This window comes from Rattus norvegicus, chromosome 7 (assembly GCF_021556685.1).
Source record: "Rattus norvegicus strain SHRSP/BbbUtx chromosome 7, alternate assembly SHRSP_T2T, whole genome shotgun sequence".
Taxonomy (NCBI): Eukaryota; Metazoa; Chordata; class Mammalia; order Rodentia; family Muridae; genus Rattus; species Rattus norvegicus.
This window is the reverse complement of record NC_141540.1, coordinates 99,548,643-99,565,766: the sequence shown is the minus strand read 5'-3', so window position 1 is coordinate 99,565,766 and position 17,124 is coordinate 99,548,643.

The window sequence follows — 17,124 nt, the reverse complement described above, 5'->3', positions numbered from 1 at the left end:
TGCACCAGCTCACGACTCAGAATTGCTCATTTCCACACTGAGAAGAAGGAAGCATCCAAACATATATCCCTATGATTGCTGGATATTCACTCAGCACCTATAAACAGGATGAGTCTCTGTGTGTCTAAGTAAAACTGTCTATCTGCTGTGTCCTGTGACCCACACCCTAGCCTCTGGTACTCTAGCCATCTAAGGGGGTTTCTCTTTCTCCTTCACACTCTTGCTTTACTTAGACCATGCCTCATTCTTGCTGTGTCCTCAGTTTTGGAGTTGACGATCTACCTAGGGAAGTGAGGGAGAGAGAAAGTAAAAGAAGGAAAGTAGAGAGGAGAGCAGCTCTGTCTTGGCCTCCACTGTGCAGTTTTTTTCCTGCCCAACCATCCCTCCAGGGCCACCAGAGGAATCCATCTCCAGCCATTCAGATACTCAAGACCCTGGGGATTACACCAGAGCCCATCTCCAAGGTTACAAGAGGATAGCACATCCCTCCATTGCCTGTGTTAGCCCAGCATGCATTTCCCCCAGCAAGCTCTAATCCAGGTTCTGATGACACTCAACACTGCTACTTACCCTAGTGAGATTCTTAGGGCATTGTAAGTAAGTAATGTGGGAGTCTAGCCTGGGCAAACCAAATAGACATTCACGTCGAAGAACTAAGGAGTCTCACCAGCAGCTCTGGGAGCATTAACTCCTACTCTGCAAATTCCTCTCAGTAGCTCTGAGGGTCCCAGGTAGTCTTTCCATGCATGCCTACCCCTCAGCCTATTTCACCCACTGTGTTTGAGAGGTGGAAATTCTACACGCTGGTGTACCATTGCTTACTGTTCCCCAACTCATGTTCTATGATGTCATGTCAGCACCTTGAAACAGGCTGTGATATTTAGAACATGGGAACTGGTAGATGCTGCATATGGGGCCTTACTGCTGAGTATTTACAGCCGTAGTCCCATGCTTTTCAATCTGTACACATGTGTATGCATGATACACATGTAGACATAAAGAGATCAACATCTATTTGTGTCTCTTATATTTGTGGATGTGAGCCTAGCCTTTAAAGGCTGAGCCATCTCCCCAGCCCCATTTGTGTTTCTATCCAGGGCATTCATAGGATGTCTTCAGCTATCATCAACGCCCCATGGTTCTTGCTAGGATGCAAATGCTGGCTCTAGAAAGCAACACAATGGGGCAAGAGAGGAGGAAGTCATAATACTAGGGTAAGTAATACAGATCAAGGATAGCCACAGTCTCCTGCCATTGCCATGGACTGTTTCCATTCCCCGTGGCAGGATTTCTTTTGACTTAGCTTACAATTGAGAACGTTCAAGTCTGTGTATGATTAAGCAGTACTTGGTTGGAACCCTGCTAAGTGCCGTGGGACTGTATCACAACAGAGCGGAAACACAGAAAGGAAAACAGTCCCCACGGGAGGAGCATACATGTAAGCCAAGAGGTAAGAAAGATGCCAGGCTATACAGCCACCCAATTAGACAAGATGGATGAAGCAAAGAAGTGCAGGCCGACAGGAGCCGGATATAGATCGCTCCTGAGAAACACAGCCAGAATACAGCAAATACAGAGGCGAATACCAGCAGCAAACCACTGAACTGAGAATAGGACCCCCGTTGAAGGAATCAGAGAAAGAACTGGAAGAGCTTGAAGGGGCTCGAGACCCCATATGTACAACAATGCCAAGCAACCAGAGCTTCCAGGGACTAAGCCACTACCTAAAGACTATACATGGACTGACCCTGGACTCTGACCTCATAGGTAGCAATGAATATCCTTGTAAGATCACCAGTGGAAGGGGAAGCCCTTGGTCCTGCCAAGACTGAACCCCCAGTGAATGTGATTGTTGGGGGGAGGGTGGTAATGGGGGGAGGATGGGGAGGGGAACACGCATAAAGAAGGGGAGGGGGAGGGGTTAGGGGGATGTTGGCCCGGAAACCGGGAAAGGGAATAACACTCGAAATGTAAATAAGAAATACTCAAGTTAATAAAAAATGTAGATATATATTTTAAAAAAGAAAGAAAGATGCCAGGCTTACTTATAGTAATCTGGTCCCCTAAGACTTCTCATGAGAAGCCTTGATCCGGGATGTACAAGACAGACACCAGTGACCCAATCACCTTTCACCTTTTAAAAATGCTAACAGGTTATGAGTCCATACTATGGACCAAGACTCTAGTACAGGAACTCTGGGGAAGCACATCAGCAATCAGTATACCTGCACACATACGCATGTACAGAGAGGATTAAATGTGCATAAATGGGCTGGAGAGATGGCTCAGCCGTTAAGAGACTGACTGCTCTTCCAGAGGTCCTGAGTTTAAATCCCAGCAACCACATGGTGACTCATAACCATCTGCAATGAGATCTGATGCCCTCTTCTGGTGTGTCTGAAGACAGCTAATTATATTTAATAAACAATAAATAAATCCTTAAATGTGCATGAATGAATTTCATTTGCATTAATTAAATGTACGGTGCACTATTTTATTGTGAGAGTCAGCATTCGTAACAGGAAGGATGGGAGGTTGCTGAGCTGTCCTCAGACTCCCATCCCCATATGCCTAAAGGGTTATTGCCCTTAGGCTCTGAGGAGAATGTTTTGTGGCTTCTTTGTAACTAAAAATAAAGACACTGATACCTTTCGTTTTTAAAGTAACCAACTCCATAAGTTCAAAACATAGTCCATACTGATTCCACACAGAAGGTGCTTGGAATCAAAGAAATAATACAAATTGGAGAAATCAGGAAAACTCAAATTAGGGCCAAACCCTAGGCAGTTTACAAAGCTTCTGGCATGGACTGAGTCTCTTCCCACCAAAACAGAGCCATGACTGGGAGGAACATTTGTTTTATGAGCACCTGGATGAGAATAGTTATTGAGTTATGTGGAGCATCTCTACAATAAGGTCCCAATCACTGTCAGCTTCAGTGGACTCATGGGTCACTTTATCTGTTAGTAATTTTTGGTGTCCGGTGAGTGGCACATTTGGATTGCTGAGAATATGGACACCTCAGGACAAAAGAGACAAGGCGGGTTTTTTTTTTGTTCTTTTTTTTTTTTTTTTTTTTTTTGTCTCTAAACTACAAGACAAGCACTGATTTTGGATCATTCCTCACGGGGAGGAATAATGTGGACCAGGATAGTGTGACTCACCAACCAAAGTGGACAACACTAATTATCCAAACTCCAAACCCAACCCAAGTATTAATTTTTTTTTTACAACCCTGAAAACAATATCAATGTTGTTTTTCAAATCCTACTGAACCAGTTCAAATTAGAACCAGTCTTTTGAAAAGGTTAGGCCAGGAAGAAGAAAAGAACCAGAAAAAGCAAAACCATTTCAACACAAGTATTGTGTTCAGTTCACATGTTTGTCAGAGACCAGTGTCAAACACACGTGTTTCTGTCCGGAGTTCTTCTCATTCAACCCCTTAGCCTATTTACCAGAACAACTACTAACCTATTCTCTCTGTAAAACCTGTTGGTGGCTCCATGGTTGCTGTACGGGCTGTCAGCTTGTGGGGCATGAGTAGGAGGTCCCCTGTCTTCTGGAGGGTTGTGAACTTGGCAATAGCAGATCGCATTTGTGTTGTATTTGCCATTCTTGTTAAACAATGTTGCTAATTCTTAAATAAGCTGATCACCTCTGAGGAGAAAAGCCTGCTTCATTCCTGTGAAAGCCAAATTGAATATGCTAAAGAAGAGGAGGGGGAGGGGGACACAAAGGTAGAGATGACTTATGTCACTGTCAGGTTGACTAGATTGAAAATCACCTAGGAGACACCTCTAGACGGTCTAGACAGGTCTGCATGGGGGTTTTCGGAGACATTGTAGCTAGAGAGGCAAGATCTACCCTGAGTACAAACTGCAGCATTCCACAGGCTGAGAACCCAGAGAGAAGAAAGCAGGCTGAGTGCCAGAATTCATCTCTCCCTGCTTTCTGACTTTGTGTGTAAGCGACCAGCTTACCTCACCCCCATGCCACTCTGATAGAATAAAACCTCAAAAGGTGAGCTGAAGTGACATCCCTCCTTCCTTCAACTGCTTTCCCCAGAGTTTTGTCAGAAAAGTAAGTCATACAAAGCCAGAACGGCAATGCACGCCCGCCTTTGGCTCGCCCTTCAGTTACACTTCTCAGTACGTCACTACACCCTTCCCCAGCAGACACACACCTGTTGTAGATGTTCTATCCTGAGCCGCTGCTGCTGTAGGCTAAGACACAGATGGTCTACGTGCAGACCGCCTGTGCTAGCAGGGAGACTCTAGTGTGTACACATCATGTCTTCCTTCTGAAACACTCATCCAACTGGGACCACCTTCGTTTCTGGTCAAAGGTCTTATAACTCTGCCTCCAGCTCCCCTCTCCCATCCTACCCCTGACTGACTGAACACAGAGGCGGAAAGGGAAAACCCAACAGAGGGACCTGCCTGTCCACACACTCTGCTCTTCTGAGACTCAACTTTCTCATCTGTAACATGGGGATGAATGCCCCAGAAGCTCCCTACTTAAGTGTACAGGCATAGATGAGAACAAACTGCCTCTGGAGAAAACGGGCGGGGGGGGGGGGGGCTCTTGGCTAACAGCAGGTATCTTTGAAGGATAAATATTTAGCGTCCTTTTGTATGTATGTGTATACTCCCATGTGTGTGCAGGAACACATGGGTGTGGAGGTCAGAGGACAACCTCTGCTGTTGTTCCTCAGGTACCATCTGCCTTGATTTTTGGTGCATTTCTCTTCAGCCTTGAGTTGACCACATAGACTGGGGTCCAGCTGCAGGATTACAAGTGCGCATCACTATGGCTGGCAAAGTATTCTCTCTCTCTCTCTCTCTCTCTCTCTCTCTCTCTCTCTCTCTCTCTGTGTGTGTGTGTGTGTGTGTGTGTGTGTGTGTGTGTGTGTGCGACTCTAGGGGTTGAACTCGGGTGTTCAAGCTACAGGGCAAGTACACAAGTATCTTACCCACTGATCTCCCTCTAACCCATTTAGTGTGTGTCTGGGTGTCTGGGTCTACCAAAACATCAGGAACAACCACACTGACGCCAAGTAGATGACTTGACGCTAGGATCTTCGCGTGGACTAAATGGCAGAGGTAGTGGCAGCTCTTTGCAGAGGTCGGCACAGTTCAGGAACCTGCAAATATCTTTGTTCTTCTCCAACTCAGTCCTAGTGAATGAGGATCAGCCCAGAGGAAAAGAGGCAGGCAGACCATAGGTCCGACAGTGTCACTTACTGGAAGACTTACTGACAAAAGTGGAGTCCTAGGCGACTACATCCAACCGACGTGATCCTCACGATTTGGATGAGAAGGAAAGGTATACTATTTAAGGTTGGACAAAAGTTACTTCATCCTAGCTGAAATGTACCTGGCTTATTTAATACTAAAGAATCAGACGAATCCCAGGAGCCAGGGTTGGGCTGAAAAGCTCCACACACCACTCTACTGTATACTTTATAAATAGTTAGAGTTTTCTGGAAAAGTATGTAGTAAAAAGGAACCGGCACCTCTCAGGGGTGATTGTGGAAGTTCTGGTTCAAGATGGCTGCAGTCATGCCATGCAAAATCTATTCAGTTAGATACACTGTTGTCTACCCAAGTCATCCCATCCTCTGTGTTGAGTGGCTAACCCTGAAATGGGAGTCATGAATCAGTCCACTACAGAGGGAGCGCCTGGAGGGAGCAGATACCAGATGAATGCTGATCCTTCATTTCCTCCTCCACTCAGACAACAGACCAGCTTGGCCTTCTACCTCTAGTCAACTCCTGCCTCCAGACATTTGCCCTTCACAGCCAGACACCTCCCTAACTGTGTCTTCCATGCTGTCCCCAGGCACCTAACCCCATCTCTCAGATCTCAAGCTTTCATGAAAAAAAGTTCTTTCCTTTCTTCCAGAGTATCCAGTCTGAATTCCACAATAAACATGTCCAGTGCAAACCCAGTCTCCAAAACCAGCTCCTTCTGCTTTCTTCCATCTCAGTCACTACTTCTATCTACAGAGCTTCTCAAATATTTGCTCAGGAATCATCCTTGATTCTTCAGAAGTGCCATTTTTTAATCCCACCAGGTGCCTTAGAGTTCCCATGTTTCAGATCTCCATAATAATTACTTCTTCGAGAGACTGCTCTATCCTTTCTAGCCCAGACTTCACACTGGCCTCATAGCCAGGCTCCCTGTTTTACCAGTTGTCTCATCTCTGGATGCTTCTGGAATGCCAATCTCTCCCTCCCCTATCAGGTACAACCCACCCGAGGCATTTCCCTCTTGCTCAAATTTAGTACACTCCTTCCTGCCTCCAGTATTCAGAGCTTGGAAGTTCTTCTTCCTAGGCATCCCCAGTCCCATCTCAAAGTGTCACCTCTTGCATGTCACCGTGTCACCTTCATGTGTCACCTCTTCCAAGCCCAGTTCCATTCCATGACTGCCCTCAGCACATTCCAAATCTCCCTTAGTCCTTATCCTATATTGTCTTGGATTGTCACCACTTAAAATTATCTCACCGATTTACTTATTGTCCACCCTGCCCACTGTTAGAACACAAACACTGGAAGGTCGACTTTGACTCCCACACCTAGAACACACAGACACACATGGAGTAGGTGCTCAGGGAACTGCGGTTGGCCGAACGCACCGTAACAGGATTGCACATCTTCTCTTCCCTCAGCCAACTTCCATGTTTGCTCCCTGTCATGGCTCGGACACCAAGACCCAAGGACACAAGCCTTCCCTCCCGACTCCCACAAACTGAGCCAGTTCCTTTCTTTTAGCTGGAGCCAGTGTGCTTCCTTTTAGCTGGTTCCCCATAGCTCATTATACCACGTTATTCTCCATAGTTATCTTTATTCACTTGCCCAAGTAAACTTGGGGCCCTGTAGGGGCTACCTGTTACTCAGCATTTCTACCCTAGTGCACACATCAACTCTCCCCACACAGCTCTCACCTTCATACCTTATTTTACAAGGTAATTACAATGGTTTGAATGAGAAATGTCCCCCATACACTTCTATATTTGAACACTATCCACAGGGAGTGATGCTGTTTGGGGAAGTTATGGAACCTTTAGGGGGTTCAGCCTTGCTGAAGGAAGTGCATCACTGGAGGTGACAAGATTTAGGGGGTTTATAGCCGTGTTCTGCTTCTTGTTCTCTCTCTGTGTCTGTCTCTGTGTCTGTCTCTGTCTGTCTCTGTCTGTCTCTGTCTGTCTCTGTCTCTGTCTCTGTCTCTCTCTCTCTCTCCCTCTTTCTCTCTCTCTGATTCCTGTATGTGGATGCCAGCTTCCCACTCTTGTTGCCTGATGCTGTGTTCTCCCTGCCGTTATAAACTCCATCCCTCTGGAGCAGTAGCCCAAAATAAACTCTTTTTTCTTAGTTTGCCTTTGGTCACAGTTTGGTCATGATTGCAGCAACAGAAAAGTAGCTAATACAAATATCAGACAGCTGCCAATCCAATCACTTCTGCATCCTGGGAGTGACTTCATGGCAGTTACCTTCAACCACAACATTCTCAGGGATCTATTGACTTCATCTACTCATCTTTCCTCTGCCCCTCCCCTGTCTCCCTGGTGTCGAGAACAGTAGCTGAAACTCACGAGTACTCACAGCATACTCTTGTATTAATGACTCACCCAACACATGTTAAATAAAGAAATAATTGATTGGTTAGGCACCACAATGTACCCCCAAAAAGCCTGGAGGCTTGACGCCACGCTTTCAGTGCACATGGTTTTCAAAACAAGACACAGGAACATGAGCCCTGAAAATCACATTCTGAAACAGGTATTAGGGAAAGGGTAAGAAGAGATCCAGTTATTTAGAAAAATGTATTTTGGGGGGCTCTAGAGCACCTACGCCCTATATACTGATTGCTTGCTTCTTTTGTTTGGCAGAGAAAGCCTAAAGAGGAGCATGCGGGCTCGCCATTGCTCTCCTAGTCCCAGTCCGATGAGAGCAGTCAGCAGTCAGCCTAAAGGTAGTCAGTCAGTCACCTAGAGGCTTCCTTTCAACCGAGGTTACACTGCAGTGACTAACAAGACTAACAAAAGGCTGGCAAGCAGAGGCAGGAGGGGTGACTTACAGAAAACAAGATTCCAATGCAGCTTCCAAGGAGAGTACAGAAGTGTTAGCAGCCTCTTTCCAGGAGGGAGCCCTCACACCTGCCTCCATCCAGGTCAGCGGGTTAGAGAGAGTGTGAGATCTGTAGGCCACCTCAGGTAAGCACCTTTATATGGAGTGCGAGTTGTGTGTGACCACATCAGTCCCATGGATCTACAATGGTGCTGAAGGGACAATCAATACAAGTTGACCGTGTGGAAGTCACAAAGGTGAAAGTGAAGACTGGGTCTGAGCCAAATCATAGGGCCAGCAGAACACAGGCTAGCTCAGGACTGCCTGTAGCTACCCCCCAAAACAGTGTTTCATCAAGATGGCATACGGCCTGTCATAGGTCCCTGTGAGGAGAAGGAAACTAAAGGATATTAAGTCTGTTTAATAAGCAAATTTGCCCGAGAGACCATGACACCTGTGAGACTTGTGTGAGACTTCTCTCTCCCCTCCCAGGGTCTTTCTCTTTCCTTGAGCTGCTTATCTTGACCAGAGGCAGCTTTCACAATGAAAACTGTGGGGAGGGTGATGTCCCTTTCCATCATGCCATGGCGCTTAGGGGACTTGAAGGCACACAAGGGAAGAAGCGGGGACGTTAACTCTGATTGTCAAGCCACTTAGGTCGCTAGAAAGATCCCGAGTAAGAAATGGCAATGGAACATACAAGTGCATAGTGCTTCTGCAAGCAACAGTAACCTGAGAAACTGGAGCAAAAGGAGAAACTGAGAAGAGGTGCTAGCAGAGGGGTGAAGTGGGGAACAGCGCCTGGGGACAGACAGCATGAAAAACTTTGTAGGGAACCGCCAGGAAGGAAAGGTCTGTTGTGCCTCAGTCGACCATCTGGACACCTTGTGTGGTAAGCAGGATGAAGGGAGAGGGTTCTCGAAGGCCCTCCAACAACCGCAGGTGCATCTGGGATGCAAAGCTTTGGTGTTGCCTGGTTTGCCTGTCCACGGATTTTCCTTTCACACTGCAGCCAGCTCTTCTGACTAGCAAAGCACAGGCCCGAAATGTTCATTCTAGGGATAATTCATGTTTTAATAACGCCTTCTGGGGGTTGGGGATTTAGCTCAGTGGTAGAGCGCTTGCCTAGGAAGCGCAAGGCCCTGGGTTCGGTCCCCAGCTCCGAAAAAAAGAACCAAAAAAAAAAAAAAAATAACGCATTCTGAAACAATCCTTTCCCTTTATCCATGGAACTTTTCTACATGTTTTAGAAGTCATGATCTGATCTGATCTGACTGGGGGAAGGGATGATTTCCAGGTTAAAGATCGATGACTGACTGTATCGCCTGCCAAAAGAAGGAATTTCCTTTTTCCAAAATTGCTCTGTGGTCAGTGAGGATAGTCTGAGTGCAGTCTTTATTCCATGACGACACGTTGGGCGGAAGTACTCTGCTGGATCAGAGCTACTGATGCTTCATCTTTCTGTACGAGGAATGGCACGGCCACCTCTGCATAAAGACTGCCCTCCTCCCCCAGTCTCAACGGCATCTTCTGCAGGAGGACCTAATTGAGGACTGCCTGAGAGACCAAGGATTGCTGACTCAGACAATGTCCAGAACTGTTGTTTAGAAGAGATGCTTTCCTGGGACCAATGGGGCAGGAGGAAGGGTGGAGGGTACTAAAGGAGCGTGCAGCATGGTGTCTCACCTGCTCCTGGAGTCTTCTCATGTCACAAACTCCATTCTGTGCCACCTCCAACCACCAAGGGCAAGTAGGGTTGGCAGCAGGCAGTCCAGGGCATAGGCTACAGCGGTCCTATGACTGGCTAGAGAATTCTCTGACAACTGGAGAGATCATACTCACTCCAAAATGTCATACATCAGCAGCCACAAACAGAGAATATTCCCACTCTGTCACTTGGACTGGGCTGAAGATAACTCTGGACATGACCATAGGAAGAATAATGTTCAAATCTCCCAGGTGGAATAGCAGATTCCTGGTTTATAATTCCTGGTAGTAATTGCAGTTGTTACCACCAACATTGTGCAATGTCTCTGGACAACTGACAAGGCCCTGGGTGTGACAGAGAGTTTAAATAGCAGACTCTCCAAACTCCAGCTCATGTCTGAAAGTCCCTGCCTGTGCTGGCCTGTCCGCTGGAGTGAAAACACAAGAAGGTGCTTCCTGCTTCCTCATCCAAAGCCCTGGGGACTTTGGCAAGTTATCTTCGGAATGGAGGTTACCAAATCAACTATGTTTGGCTTTGCCCACTCTTCCCACATTTTGATTATTCAGGTGCAGGAGAAAGCGGAGAGATGACAAGGGAAGTCTTTATCCCAGAGGAGCCTGAATACCTGCTAGGTTCTGGGGACCCAAGCTGCTGTCCTAGTACAAAGTTATAAATAATATATATATACATATTTCATAATGGTTTCCATTGTCCATAAAAGTTATTTACGAGAGGAATGGTTAGTATCCGCCGCACCCCAAAGCCTCTATCTGGGAGTCTTTGAATAAGGACAAAGAAACTGCCTAAGGAAACCATTGGGTAAGCCCACGAGGCTTTGCCTAACAGAAAAGAGGAGTTTTGAGCCTCTGAAAGTCAGTCAACCACGACAGTCTTTAAAATGGCCGGCTACTCTCTCTTTCTCTCTCGCCCTCCCCCTCTCCCTCTCCTTCCCCTCCCCCTCCCCCTCCCCCCACACCCTGCACAAAATCTCTGTATCCTTCCAGAGACTGTAATGCTCAAGCAGGCAATAGGCTGAGAAGTGGAAGACAGCAAGATGTCTTCCCTGGAGCTCACCGGCTAAGCCACCTGGTGAAATTGATGAGTTCCGGGTTTAGTGAGAGACTTTGCTCCCCCAAAGAGGGTGAAAAACAGGAAGATGGATCAGTGTATGATCACACAAGCTTGACCCCTAGTTGGGAGGCAGAGACAAACAGGTCCCAGGAATTCTGGCTGGCCAGCCTAGCTGAGACGACAAGCTTCAGGCTCAGTGAGAGACTCTATGTCAAAAGAAAAGAAAAGAGAAAAAGAATAAGTAAGGTAAAGTGATAGGAGAAGACACTGGAATGCCCTGGCACCTAAGTGCACACTCAGAGATATGCACACCTGTACACACATATGCACACTATGCACATATAAACATACACCCCCAAAATGAGTAAATGTAGTGTTTTAATTTAAATGCAAATATTGCACAGATTTAAAATATTTTGGGTTCTACACAAAAATGGTCCCATAAACAATCAGGCAGGGATGAAGGAAAGGGTTCAGGAGTTCCACTCCTCCCTACTGAAGGATTTGCTGCTGACAGATTCAGAGAAACGGGGAGTTGTGTACCCACTAGGGGACTCACCAGGCTCTAATAGAGTCCCAATCTAGTGCTTGCACAGATGGTCACCAAATAAAACCAAAACTCATGAACCTGGCGTAGGGAGGAGGGAGGATGAATAGGGATGGAAGGGATGAGGGTGTGAAGGGCAAGCAACCTGAATACACATACGCATGTATGCGTGAAATTCACAAAAACAAATCGGTCCACAGAAAGTGGGTTTGGATAATTTTAGAAATGTTATCAGTCTAAAGGATGTGAAGTAAGCAGTCTCCTAGATCAATCTATGCTGACAATTCTAGCATAAATACATAGATACATATATGATACATGATAGATAGATAGATAGATAGATAGATAGATAGATAGATAGATAGATAGATGATAGATAGGTAGATAATAGATACAGATGACAGACAATTGATAGATGATAGATAATATATACAGATGATAGATGATGATGATTGTTAGATAGATGATAGATACATAGATACATAGACATATAGGTACATAGATGGACTTGATTAAAACTTCTGTGAAAGCTTTCCAAGGATGAGTGCGTGTGAGTCCTCCTATAGAGAGCCAGAACTCCTGAGAGTGATGGAAGATGGTGATGTGGAGGGGAGGCAGGTGGGGAACGCTTCCTTTCAGAATACTTTGGGCTCTTGAATTATTTCTCTATTGTCCCTGCAAGATCCCTAGTGTCTTCTTGGATGGATGGATGGATGGATGGATGGATGGATGGATGGATGGATGGGTGGGTGGATGGATGGATGGATGGATGGATGGGTGGGTGGGTGGGTGGATGGATGGATGGATGGATGGATGGATGGATGGATGGGTAGATGGATGGGTGGATAGATGGGTGGGTGGGTGGATGGATGGATGGATGGATGGATGGGTAGATGGGTGGGTGGATGGATGGATGGATAGATGGATGGATGGATGGATGGATGGATAGATGGGTGGGTGGGTGGATGGATGGATGGATGGATGGATGGATGGGTGGATGGATGGATGGATGGATGGATAGATGGATGGATGGGTAGATGGATGGGTGGATAGATGGGTGGGTGGGTGGATAGATGGATGGATGGATGGATGGATGGATGGGTGGATGGATGGGTGGATGGATGGGTGGATGGGTGGATGGATGGATGGATAGATGGATAGATGGATGGATGGATAGATGGATGGATGGGTAGATGGATGGGTGGATGGATGGGTGGGTGGATAGATGGGTGGGTGGATAGATGGGTGGGTGGGTGGGTGGATGGATGGATGGATGGATGGGTGGGTGGATGGATGGATATATGCACAACTCTTAGTTAGTCAGATACTTGGTCAACCCCCATTTCTCCCAAGGAGCCTAATCCGATTTCTAAGTTCAGAAAGTTCACCTTTCATGCCAGACATCCCCTACAGGCCTTTTGCCTTTAGTCTCCTGAGAGAAAAGAGCTGAGTGGGAGGAAGGTAGTGTGCCTGCCTTGGTGTCTATCTTAACACTGACCGCAGCTGATGGGCAGCAGAGAAACCAGTGTGTTTCATTTTCTATTCCCATAGCTAAACCAAGAAGAGGCATCTTTACTTAAGTTCATTCTTCTTTCTGCCTTAACGGCAGCCAGGACAGCTATCCTGTGGCGTAAGAGGTATATAAGGTCAGACTTCAGTTTACAGGAAGAATGGGGTCCAGATATCCAGGTTACAACAACATGTGCTAATAGTGCTGACATCATCTGAGTCTTTTCTCCCCTTGCTCTCCATGGGGAGGAAAATATGAGGATATTGCTGGCAGTGGGAGGGGCCATGGAAGAAGAGTTGAGGCTAGTGACAGTCATCAGTGTCTGATCCCAGAGGACAGCCATCAAGGAAACCCTTGGATCAAGGGACAGAGTCCCCTTTACTATTGTTGTGACTACAAAGTCCTTGTAGACCTTACCACAAGGGAGAGGGGAAAGTATTCACATTAAGAAAGAGACAGATTCGGGGGCTGGGGATTTAGCTCAGTGGTAGAGCGCTTACCTAGGAAGAGCAAGGCCCTGGGTTCGGTCCCCAGCTCCAAAAAAAAAGAACCAAAAAAAAAAAAAGAAAGAGACAGATTCAGCTAGACCCTACTGTCATCCCTCAGGACCTGCTGGGGACCAACATTCACTACCAATGTTTGAGTCCCTCAAAGTTGTGTATTATTTGCACAGAGCCTTTGAGCATCCTCACACACACTTTAATTGCAAGTGCGATTGTTCTTAGTATTTTAACTGCCAGTGACTGGGACCAGTGGCTATGGAGGACTGGTGTGACACAGCAAGGCAGATTCCAGCCTACAGATTTTATAGATCCAGTCTTCCTATGCCTGCTCACCACTTTGCTCCCCCATTTGGCCTCACTGGGACTGGAAGTGCCCTAACATCAGTTAGGATCAGCCTTCCAGAGGGAATGACTGCTATGGATGTCTTCACATGCAATGCATGTCCCTGAGGCACAGCACTTTAAAGCCACTGCCACCAAGGTTCTCTAAAGGCAGGTAGCATACACAACCAGAGGACATATGTATATATACATATGTACATGTGTGCATACCCCTGTGGTCATGTGTGTGCTTGCTTAGTGACTTTTTGGTCCTAGTAGTCCAGCCTGACACTGGCCTACCTTTTCCACAAGAATCCAGTCCCTGTACTCACAGATGAGAAAGAAAGGCCTCCAGAGTCAGTTCAGAACTCTACCAGGGAAGAAAGGCTTCCTGGATTCACTTAAAAGAGCAACATTATAAAAGGCACTGGCTAACATTCTCCTCTGTGACTTCAGGCCAGAGATGAGCCAGAACTATGAAGAGGCCTCAGTGCTGAGGCTCGGCCTTTGACAGTTCCTTTCTGTGCCTCCTCTTGTGGAAGACACCTGGAGTACAAGCCACAGGGGGTGGGGGGTGGGGGAGCTGGCTGGAAAGATAGGGGCTTCACATCTTCAAGGCCAGATGGGGAAACGTATACAGAGATGCATGACACATTTGAGATCATGCAGCCAGTTCATGACAGAGCTCTGATTAGTCTCCAAGACCCCCAAAGGTTAAATCTCCAGAGGATTAGGAACACATCAATCCATTGCTCAGGACTGAAACAGCTAAAATGAACAGAAAACAAATTTAAACCCTAAAAGACAGACGCCATGATCTGTCAGTCTCTAACAAGACTATCTTCAGAGCAATAAGATAACATTGGCTAGGCTAGGTCTATTGCCAGTACTCTACACGTTACTGGTGGGGGACAGGGATGCTGAACCCCATTTATCTGATGAATGGGAAGTCAAGGCTGGAAGGACATAAATAAGTTGCTAGAGATTGCATAGATACCAAGAGAAGAATGCTAAGATTGTCCCCGTCCTCCTTTTTTTTTTTTTTTTTGTTCTTTTTTTTTTCAGAGCTGGGGACCGAACCCAGGGCCTTGCGCTTCCTAGGTAAGCGCTCTACCACTGAGCTAAATCCCCAGCCCCTTGTCCCCGTCCTCCTGTTCCCCAAATCTAGGCCTTGATTCATTGGACACTGGCTTTCCTCAAAAGGAAGGACAGAGATGGGTGTCCCCATTTATTTTGGGTCACCATATGTTCAAACCCAAGACGAAGATAGCTTCTTAAGGAAATTTAAGACGAAAAGGAAAAGGCTGTTAGAGATAAATTGATGTATAAACAAATTGTCTGAGATTACTCATGGGTGGGAAAGACATTTGGGGTTGGGTTCCTGTGTGTGTGTGTGTGTGTGTGTGTGTGTGTGTGTGTGTGTGTGTGTGTGTGTGTGTGTTGCACACGCAAGCATGCTCACATTTGCTATGTGTTAATGTGTTAAGCAGCTCAACTCTGTGTTTTTCTGAATTCTATTTGGCAAGGTCAAAAGAATAGAACCTGCCCTTTTTTTCCTAAGTGCTAGAAATTAAAAGATTGAAGCTGGTCAGACATTACCCATATATGCCCAGGCCCAGCCAAACACTTGACAGGCCTGGTCTGGAAGGCCTAACTAAGTAAATGGTGGAGGAGGAAGCTCAGTAGCCTTGCAGGGGTCTGTGCCAAGTTAATTCATTCTGCCCTTTGACCTCAGGATATCCTCGGCTTGCTCACAGGCTGGAAGAACCATGATGGAGGCATTCAAACTCTGGAAAAAGTTGTGTTTCATTTGTTCCTAGCTCCCAAAGGCCAAAGCCCTGCCCACGGCCTGCACTAATCTCTCACCCTATCATCCAAAGCAATTATTTCACTTCTTAGCTCATTATATTATTAACATTATTTGATTCAAGTGAGGGCTCACATTGCTGTCTACCACATACTGCAAGCGGTAACCCTGGTACTCCTAACAAAGCAGATGGGACCCTGTGGTGGCTTGAATATGCTTGGCCCAGGGAGTGGCACTATTTGGAGGTGTGGCCTTGTGGAGTAGGTGTGGCCTTGTGGAGTAAGTGGTGTCACTGTGGGAGTGGGCGTGGGCTTTGAGAACTTCCTCCTAGCTGCCTGAGGATGCCAGTCTTCTCCTGATTGCCTTCAGAACAAGATGTAGAACTCTCAGCTCTGCCTGCACCATGCCCATCTAGGTGCTGCCATGCTCCCTCCTTGGTGATAATGGACTGAACCTCTGAACCTGTAAGCCAGCCCCAATTAAATGTTGTCCTTTATAAGAGTCGCCTTAGTCTGTTCACAGCAATGAAACCCTAGGTCAGAACCCCATGATGCTCCCATCTTCCCGTTCTCCATTCTGTCTCTGTTCAGTTCTGCTCAGTTCAGGAACTTAACAGAGCCCACGCACTAGGTCTCACACCCTGCACTGAACTCTGGGGAAAGGGCAGGAGATCAAACCTTCTGCATTCAGGGACTACAGACTGACAGGAGAGGCACAGTGGGCCAGCAGACATCTAGAGGGTCTGAGGCACAGCCTCTGTTCCAAGGTTCAGAGGGTGTGAAGACAGGGCAGACAGGTGAGGAAGAGCAGAGAAGAACTTCAGAAAAGCTAGCACATGGACCTCGTGTGGAAGGATGAATGGGGCAGTGCAACAGGAGATAGGCCAAGCAAAGAATGCACACGAATGCACAGAGTACAGAGCAGAGGGTCGCCAGGCCCCTGTCAGAGATGTAACTGTTCACCCATGTCCTCAGCATGCCTCAGAAGCCCGGGAATGGTCAGCATTCCCAACCCCTGCCCTCAGCTCCAATCTCTGCTCCTTATCTCCTGAATACCTGACCCTTTTGTCACCGGCTTTCTGCTACCACCAATGTCTGCCTCTAGACTCCTGGACCCAATGCCATGCTTTGGATGTACGTTTTGCCTTTGAGCAGCTGAATTCTTTGGGGGGTATGACCTATGAGTGAGAACACTCCTTCCGCCCTGCCCTGAGTACCCTAGAAGCCAGGTCAGCCCTAACTCCTCAACAGATACTAACACATATGTGCGTGGACCTATAAGCTGTCTGCTGAAGCAAGACAAAATTATACAAGTGGGAGACATGGTTCTGGTAAGAGCCAGGTGGCCAAGCTGCCTCCTGCTAAGAAGCACTCTTGATAAGGGAGTCAGCAGAGGTGTGATGTGGAGCCTGGCAGGTCCTGACTTGTCTTCCCAGGGCTTACTCTGTGGCAACAAGGTAGAGGTAGTTAACAGTAGAGAGACTAGAAACAAAAACTAAAACCAGCATGACAGGCGGTCCCAAAAGCCTGAGCCATGTGGGAAGAGGAAGCCAGGCCTTTATGCCAAGAGCAATCATCATGGAGAG